Consider the following 9,718-nt stretch of genomic DNA (forward strand, 5'->3'; position numbering starts at 1 on the left):
TATGGTCTCTATATGAGCCTCAGATTCCTTTGGATCCTTAATAGGAAATTCCTTCTTGCTTGAGGGACGTCCCAGGAGGTCTTCCTCACTAGGGTTTTTGTCCTCCTCCTCCCTTGTGCATTCAGCCATATTGATCAAATCATTGGCCTTGCACTCTCCTTTTGGATTCTCTTCTGCATTGCTTGGGAGAATACTGGGAGGAGTTTCAATGACTTTCTTACTCAGCTGGCCCACTTGTGCCTCCAGATTTCTGATGGAGGATCTTGTTTCACTCATGAAACTGAAAGTGGCTTTTGACAGATCAGAGACTAGATTGGCTAAATTAGAAGTGTTTTGTTCAGAATTCTCTGTCTGTTGCTGAGAAGATAATGGAAAGGCTTGCTATTGCTTAGCCTGTTGCGTCCACCATTGTTAAAGCCTTGTTGAGGCTTTTGGTGATCCTTCCATGAGAAATTTGGATGATTTCTCCATGATGAGTTATAGGTGTTTCCATAAGGTTCACTCATGTAATTAACCTCTGCCATGGCAGGGTTCTCAGGATCATAAGCTTCTTCAGAAGCTGCCTCTTTAGTACTGTTGGATGCATGTTGCCATCCATTCAGATTTTGAGAGATCATGTTGACCTGTTGAGTCAACACTTTGTTCTGAGCCAATATGGCATTCAGAGCATCAATTTCAAGAACTCCTTTCTTCTGAGGTATCCCATTATTCACGGAATTCCTCTCAGAAGTGTACATGAATTGGTTGTTTGCAACCATGTCAATGAGTTCTTGAGCCTCTTCAGGCGTTTTCTTTAGGTGAATAAATCCACCTGCAGAATGGTCGAATGACATTTTCGAAAATTCAGATAGACCATAATAGAATATTTCTAATATGGTCCATTCTGAAAACATGTCAGATGGGCACCTTTTGGTCAGCTGCTTGTATCTTTCCCAAGCTTCATAGAGGGATTCACCATCTTTTTGTTTGAAGGTCTGAACATCCACTCTAAGCTTGCTCAGTTTTTGAGGAGGAAAGAATTTATCTAAGAAGGCAGTGACCAGCTTATCCCAGGAGTCCAGGCTATCCTTGGGTTGTGAATCTAACCATATTCTAGCTCTGTCTCTTACAGCAAAAGGGAAAAGCATGAGTCTGTAGACTTCAGGATCAACTCCATTCGTCTTTACAGTCTCACAGATCTGCAAGAACTCAGTTAAAAACTGATAAGGATCTTCAGATGGAAGTCCATAAAACTTGCAGTTTTGTTGCATTAAGGCAACTAGCTGAGGTTTCAGCTCAAAGTTATTGGCTCCAATGGCAGGAATGGAGATGCTTCTTCCATCAAATTTGGACGTTGGCTTCGTGAATTCACCAAGCATTCTCCTTGCATTATTATTATTTTCGGCTGCCATCTCCTTCTCTTGTTCGAAAATTTCTGAAAGGTTATTTCTGGATTGTTGTAATTTAGTTTCTCTTAGTTTCCTTTTCAGAGTCCTTTCAGGTTCAGGATCAATTTCAACAAGAGTGCCTTTTTCCCTGTTCCTGCTCATATGAAAGAGAAGAAAACAAGAAAAGAAGAGGAATCCTCTATGTCACAGTATAGAGATTCCTTTATGTTAGTAGAAGAAGAAAGGGGATAAGCGTGAAGAAGAATGGGTTCGGATTTTTAGATGAAGAGAGGTGAAGAGAAGTGTTAGTAAATAAATAATTAAATAGAATAAGAAAAGAGATGGAGAATTTCGAAAATAATTTTAAAAAGGTGTTAGTAATTTCGAAAATTAGAGATGAATTAAAATTAAAATTTAAATTTGAAACAATTAAAAAGAATTTTTGAAAAAGAGAAAAGTATTTTCGAAAATTAGAGAGGGATAGGTAGTTAGTTGGTTTTGAAAAAGATAGGAAACAAACAAAAAGTTAGTTAGTTGATTGAAAAAGATATTAAAATCAAATTTGAAAAAGATAAGAAGATAAGAAGTTAGATAAGATATTTTGAAATCAAATTTTGAAAAAGATAAAATTTTTGAAAAAGATAAGATAAAAGATAAAAAGAATTAATTCAAAAATTTGAAATTACTTACTTCACTAACAAGAAACTACAAGATAAGATTCTAGAACTTAAAGATTGAACCTTTCTTAACAAGAAAGTAACAAACTTCAAATTTTTGAATCAATCACATTAATTGTTAGCTAATTTTTGAAAATATGATATAAAGATAAGAAAAAGATTTTGAAAAAGATTTTAAAAAGGATTTTTGAAATTTTCGAAAAATGGAAAAAAATGAAAAAGATATAATTTTTGAAAAAGATTTTGAAAAGATAAGATTTTTAAAATTGAAAATTTGACTTGACTTGTAAGAAACAACTAATTTTGAAAATTTTTTGACCAAGTCAACCCAAAATTTCGAAAATTTGGAGGGAAATAAGGAAAAAGATATTTTTTGATTTTTTTGAATATTTTAATTATGAGAGAGAAAAACACAAACATGACCCAAAACATGAAAATTTTGGATCAAAACACATGATGCATGCAAGAACACTATGAATGTCAAGATGAACACCAAGAACACTTTGAAGATCATGATGAACATCAAGAACATATTTTTGAAAAAATTTTTGATGCAAACAAAACATGCACGACACCAAACTTAGAAATCTTTAATGCATGGACTCTAATAACAAAAAATGTACATGAAAAACAACAAACAACGAAAAACAAGAAATCATCAAGATCAAACAAGAAGACTTGTCAAGAACAACTAGAAGATCATGAAGAACACTATGAATGCATGTATTTTTCAAAAAATGCAAGAAAAATTTTTAAAGCATGCAATTGACACAAAACTTAAAAGTTGACTCAAGATTCAAACAAGAAACACAAAATATTTTTGATTTTTATGATTTTCTAATTTTTTTGGATTTTTATTAATTTTTTTTCGAAAATATTTTTGGAAAAAAACGAAAAAGAAAAGAAAAATTTTGAAAAAGATTTTTGAAAAGAAAATTACCTAATCTGAGCAACAAGATGAACCGTTAGTTGTCCAAACTCGAACAATCCCCGGCAACGGCGCCAAAAACTTGGTGGACGAAATTGTGACCCTCTTTGTATTTGCATGAGATTTATTTAATGGCGATTGATTATGTGTGGACACAACTCCGTTCATCTTAACCAGCAAGTGTACTGGGTCGTCCAAGTAATACCTTACGTGAGTAAGGGTCGATCCCACAGAGATTGTTGGTATGAAGCAAGCTATGGTCACCTTGTAAATCTCAGTTAGGCGGATTCAAGTATAATTGGATTATTGGTTTAAATTTGATTAATGGATTAAATAGAAAATAAAGATAAATAAAATAAAAAGGGATAGAAATACTTATGTAAATCAATAGTGGGAATTTCAGATAGGCGTGTGGAGATGCTAGAATCCTTTCGAATCTCTACTTTCTTATTGCTCTCATCCAATCCTTCTTACTCCTTTCCATGGCAAGCTGTATGTAGGGCATCACCATCATCAATGGCTACTTTTAATCCTTTCAGGGAAATGGTCCTATGCGCTGTCACTGCACGGCTAATCGTCTGGAGGCATCACCCTTGTTGATAGCTACATCCCATCCTCTCAGTGAAAATGGTCCAAATGCTCTGTCACAGCACGGCTAATCATCTGTCGGTTCTCAATCAGGTTGGAATAGAATCCATTGATTCTTTTGCGTTTGTCATCACGCAGAGCCTTCAGGAGTTTGAAGCTCGTCACAGTCATTCAATACCGGAATCCTACTCGGAATACCACAGACAAGGTTAGACTTTCCGGATTCCCGGGATCCTACTCGGAATACCACAGACAAGGTTAGGCTTTCTGGATCCCCATGAATGCCGCCATCTATTTAGCTTATACCACGAAGATTCTGTTGGGGAATCTAAGAGATATGCGCTCGGCCTAGAGTAGAACGGAAGTGGTTGTCAATCACGCGCGTTCATAGGTGAGAATGATGATGAGTGTCACGGATCATCACATTCATCAAAGTGTTGTGCAACGTATATCTTGGAATAAGAATAAAAGAGAATTGAATAGAAAGTAATAGTAATTGTATTGAAACTTGAGGTACAGCAGAGCTTCACACCCTTAATCTATGGTGTGCAGAAACTCCACCGTTGAAAATACATAAGTGAAAGGTTCAGGCATGGCCGAATGGCCAGCCCCCTAAAACGTGATCACTAGCCTCTTAAGATGAAGAATAAAACAAAACTGAGACCAAAGATGAAATGTGGTCAAAAGACTACTAATACACTAGTAAAAAGTCTTATTTATACTAAACTAGCTACTAGGGTTTACATGAGTAAGTAATTGATGCATAAATCCACTTCCGGGGCCCACTTGGTGTATGTTTGGGCTGAGCTTGATCTATCCATGAGCTGAGGCTTTTCTTGGAGTTGAACGCCAAGTTATAACGTGTTTTGGGCGTTCAACTCCGGATCATGACGTGTTTCTGGCGTTTAACTCCAGACAGCAACATGTACTTGGCGTTCAACGCCATTTTACGTCATCAATTTCCGAATAAAGTATGGATTATTATATGTTGCTGGAAAGCTCTGAATGTCTACTTTACAACGCCGTTGAGATCGCGCCATTTGGAGTTCTGTAGCTCCAGAAAATCCATTTCGAGTGCAGAGAGGTCAGATTCCAACAGCATTAGCAGTCCTTTTGTCAGCCTTTTTCAGAGTTTTGCTCAAGTCCCTCAATTTTAGCCAGAAATTACCTGAAATCACAGAAAAACACACAAACTCATAGTAAAGTCTAGAAATGTGAATTTAACATAAAAACTAATGAAAACATCCCTAAAAGTTGCTTGAACTTATTAAAAACTACCTAAAAATAATGCCAAAAAGCGTATAAATTATCCGCTCATCACAACACCAAACTTAAATTGTTGCTTGTCCTCAAGCAACTGAAAATCAAATAGGATAAAAAGAAGAGAATATACTAGAAATTCCAAAATATCAATGAATATTAATTCTAATTAGATGAGCAGGACTTGTAGCTTTTTGCTTCTAAACAGTTTTGGCATCTCATTTTTTTTGTTTGAAGTTTAGAATGATTGGCTTCTCTAGGAACATAGAATTTCGGATAGTGTTATTGACTTTCCTAGCTAAGTATGTTGATTCTTGAACACAGCTACTTATGAGTCTTGGCCGTGGCCCTAAGCATTTTGTTTTCCAGTATTACCACCGGATACATAAATGCCACAGACACATGACGGGGTGAACCTTTTCAGATTGTGACTCAGCTTTGCTAGAGTCCCTAGTTAGAGGTGTCCAGAGCTCTTAAGCACACTCTTTTTGCTTTGGATCACGACTTTAACCACTCAGTTTCAAGCTTTTCACTTGGGCCTTCATGACACAAGCACATGGTTATGGACAGCTTGATTTAGCCGCTTAGGCCTGGATTTGATTTCCTTGGGCCCTCCTATCCATTGATGCTCAAAGTCTTGGATCCTTTTTACCCTTGCCTTTTGGTTTTAAGGGCTATTGGCTTTTTCTGCTTGCTTTTTCTTTTTCTTTCTATTTTTTTCGCCATTTTTTTTCGCAAGCCCTTGCTCTTTCACTGCTTTTTCTTGCTTCAAGAATCAATTTTATGATTTTTTAGATCATCAATAACATTTCTCTTTGTTCATCATTCTTTCAAGAGCCAACAATTTTAACATTCATAAACAACAAGATCAAAAATTTGCACTGTTTAAGCATTCATCCAGAAAACAAAAAGTATTGTCACCACATCAATATAATTAAACTAAATTCAAGGATAAATTCGAAATTCATGTACTTCTTGTTCTTTTGAATTAAAACATTTTTCATTTAAGAGAGGTGAAGGATTAATGGAATTTATTCATAGCTTTAAGACATAGTTACTAACTACTAATGATCATGAAGTAGAGACACAAAACATAGATAAACACAACATAAAAACCGAAAAGTAGAAAGAAATAAGAACAAGGAATGAATCTTCCTTAGTGGCGTCTTCTTCTTGAAGGACCAACAATGTCCTTAAGATCTTCTATGTCCCTTCCTTGCCTTTGTTGCTCCTCCCTCATTGCTCTTTGATCTTCTCTTATTTCATGGAGAATGATGGAGTGCTCATGATGTTCCACCCTTAATTGTTCCACATTGTGGCTCAAACCTTCTAAGAAAGTGTTGAGTTGTTCCCAATAGTTGTTGGGAGGAAACTGCATCCTTTGAGGCATCTCAGGGATTTCTTGATGATGAGCTTCCTCATGCATCTCTTGAGAACCGTGAAGGGTCTCTCTTGCTTGCTCCTCCCTCTTCTTGGTGATGGGCTTATCCTCTTCAATGAGGATGTCTCATTCTATGATAACTCCAGCTGAGTAATATAGATGGCAAATAAGGTGAGGAAAAGCTAGTCTTGCCATGGTGGAGGGCTTGTCGGCTATTTTGTAGATTTCGTTGGAGATGACCTCATGAACTTCTACTTCCTCTCCAATCATGATGCTATGAACCATGATGGCCCGATCCACAGTAACTTCAGATCGGTTGCTAGTGGGAATGATGGAGCGTTGAATGAACTCCAACTATCCTCTAGCCACAGGCTTGAGGTCCAGTCTTCTTAGTTGAACTGGCTTGCCTTTGGAGTCTCTCTTCCATTGAGCTCCTTCCACACATATGTCCATTAGGACTTGGTCCAACCTTTGATTAAAGTTGACCCTTCTAGTGTAGGGGCGTTCATCTCCTTGCATCATGGGCAAGTGAAACGCCAACCTCACATTTTTCGGACTAAAATCTAAGTATTTCCCCCGAACCATTGTGAGATAATTCTTTGGACTCGGGTTCATACTTTGATCATGGTTCCTAGTGATCCATGCATTGGCATAGAACTCTTGAACCATTAAGATTCTGACTTGTTGCATGGGGTTGGTTAGGACTTCCCAACCTCTTCTTCGGATCTCATGTCGGATCTCCGGATACTCATTTTTCTTGAGCTTGAAAGGGACCTCAGGGATCACCTTTTTCTTTGCCACAACATCATAGAAGTGGTCTTGATGGCTTTTGGAGATGAATCTTTCCATCTCCCAGACTCGGAGGTGGAAGCTTTTGTCTTCCCTTTTCCTTTTCTAGAGGATTCTCCGGCCTTAGGTGCCATTGATGGTAATGGAAAAACAAAAAGCTTATGCTTTTACCACACCAAACTTAAAATATTGCTCGCCCTCGAGCAAGAGAAGAAAGAAGAGAAGAAGAAAAAGAAAAAAATGGAGGAGAGTGATGGGAGATGGATTCGGCCAAGGTATAGTAGAGGGGATAGTATTGTGTGAAAATGGAGCGGAATGGAGGGGTTTATATAGGGAGAGGGAAGAGAGTAGGTTCGGCCTTTTAGGGTGGGATTGTGGGGGAAATGTTTTTCAATTTTGAAGGTAGGTGGGGTTTATGGGGAAGAGTGGATGGATGTGAGTGGTAAATAGGTGATTGGGGAGAGAGATTGAGGTGATTGGTGAAGGGTTTTTGGGAAGTGTGACATGGGGAAGAGTAAAATAAGGTTAGGAGGTAAGGTGGGAATATGTTAGGTGGGATCCTGTGGGGTCCACAGATCCTGAGGTGATCCTGTGGGGTCCACAGATCCAGAGGTATCAAGGAATTCCATCCATGCACCAAATAGGCATGTAAAATGCCATTGCACACCATTCTGGCGTTTAAACACCGAGTGGTGCACGTTCTGGGCGTTCAACGCCCATGTAAAGCATGTTTCTGGCGTTGAACGCCAGTTTCATACTTGTTACTGGCGTTCAGCGCCAGTTTCATGCTCTGTTCTGGCGTTGAATGCTAGCCAGATGCTCCTTACTGGCGTTGAACGCCAGTCTGTGCTTCCTCCAGGGTGTGATTTTTCTTCTGCTGTTTTTTTATTCTGTTTTTAATTTTTATATTTTTTTCGTGACTCCACAAAATAACAATAGAATAAAATAAAATAAAAATTAGATAAATAAAATTGGGTTGCCTCCCAACAAGCGCTTCTTTAATGTCAATAGCTTGACAGTGGCTCTCATGGTGCCACAAAGGTGATTAGGTCAATGTTGTATAGTCCCAACACCAAACTTAGAGTTTGGATATGGGGTCTTAACACCAAACTTAGAGTTTGGTTATGGCCTCCCAACACTAAACTTAGAGTTTGACTGTGGGGGCTCTTCTTGACTCTGAACTGAGAGAAGCTCTTCATGCTTACTCTCTTTTGTCACAGAGGGATGGCCATGTGCCTTAAACACAAGGTAGTTCCCATTCAGTTGAAGGATTATTTCACCTCTGTTGACATCTATCACAGCTTCTGCTGTAGGTAGGAAAGGTCTTCCAAGGATGATGCATTCATCCTCTTCCTTCCTAGTGTCTAAGATTATGAAATCAGCAGGGATGTAAAGACCTTCAACCTTTACTAACACGTCCTCCACTATTCCATAAGCTTTTCTCAATGACTTGTCTGCCAATTGTAATGAGAACAAGGCAGGTTGTACCTCAATGATCCCCAGCTTCTCCATTACAGAGAGTGGCATAAGATTTATCCCTGACCCTAGATCACATAGAGCTTTTTCAATGGTCATGGTGCCTATGGTACAAGGTATTATAAACTTGCCAGGATCTTGTTTCTTTTGAGGTAGAGTTTGCTGAATCCAGGTATCTAGCTCATTAATGAGCAAGGGAGGTTCACTTTCCCAAGTCTCATTACCAAACAACTTGGCATTCAGCTTCATGATAGCTCCTAAATATTGAGCAACTTGCTCTCCAGTCACATCTTCATCCTCTTCAGAGGAAGAATAGTCTTCAGAGCTCATGAATGGCAGAAGGAGATTTAATGGAATCTCTATGGTCTCTATATGAGCCCCAGATTCCTTTGGATCCTTAATAGGAAATTCCTTCTTGCTTGAGGGACGTCCTAGGATGTCTTCTTCACTAGGATTTTCGTCCTCCTCCTCCCTTGTGCATTCAGCCATATTGATCACATCAATGGCCTTGCACTCTCCTTTCGGATTCTCTTCTGCATTGCTTGGGAGAATACTGGGAGGAGTTTCAATGACTTTTTTACTCAGCTGGACCACTTGTGCCTCCAGATTTCTGATGGAGGATCTTGTTTCACTCATGAAACTGAAAGTGGCTTTTGACAGATCAGAGACTAGATTGGCTAAATTAGAAGTGTTTTGTTCAGAATTCTCTGTCTGTTGCTGAGAAGATAATGGAAAAGGCTTGCTATTGCTTAGCCTGTTGCGTCCACCATTGTTAAAGCCTTGTTGAGGCTTTTGGTGATCCTTCCATGAGAAATTTGGATGATTTCTCCATGATGAGTTATAGATGTTTCCATAAGGTTCACTCATGTAATTAACCTCTGCCATGGCAGGGTTCTCAGGATCATAAGCTTCTTCAGAAGCTGCCTCTTTAGTACTGTTGGATGCATGTTGCCATCCATTCAGATTTTGAGAGATCATGTTGACCTGTTGAGTCAACACTTTGTTCTGAGCCAATATGGCATTCAGAGCATCAATTTCAAGAACTCCTTTCTTCTGAGGTATCCCATTATTCACGGAATTCCTCTCAGAAGTGTACATGAATTGGTTGTTTGCAACCATGTCAATGAGTTCTTGAGCCTCTTCAGGCATTTTCTTTAGGTGAATAGATCCACCTGCAGAATGGTCCAATGACATTTTCGAAAATTCAGATAGACCATAATAGAATATATCTAATATGGTCCATTCTAAAAAC

At 38.4% G+C, this 9,718-nt stretch overlaps 1 non-coding gene across 1 annotated transcript; it reads left to right on the plus strand.

Moving 5' to 3' along the window:
- Nucleotides 1-891: 891 nt before the first annotated feature.
- Nucleotides 892-995, plus strand: LOC112718742 (small nucleolar RNA R71). Its single transcript, XR_003161068.1, has one exon. It is a non-coding gene; the product is annotated as a small nucleolar RNA R71 (small nucleolar RNA).
- Nucleotides 996-9,718: the final 8,723 nt, after the last annotated feature.

This window comes from Arachis hypogaea, chromosome 10, assembly GCF_003086295.3.
Source record: "Arachis hypogaea cultivar Tifrunner chromosome 10, arahy.Tifrunner.gnm2.J5K5, whole genome shotgun sequence".
In the NCBI taxonomy this organism is placed as follows: domain Eukaryota; kingdom Viridiplantae; phylum Streptophyta; class Magnoliopsida; order Fabales; family Fabaceae; genus Arachis; species Arachis hypogaea.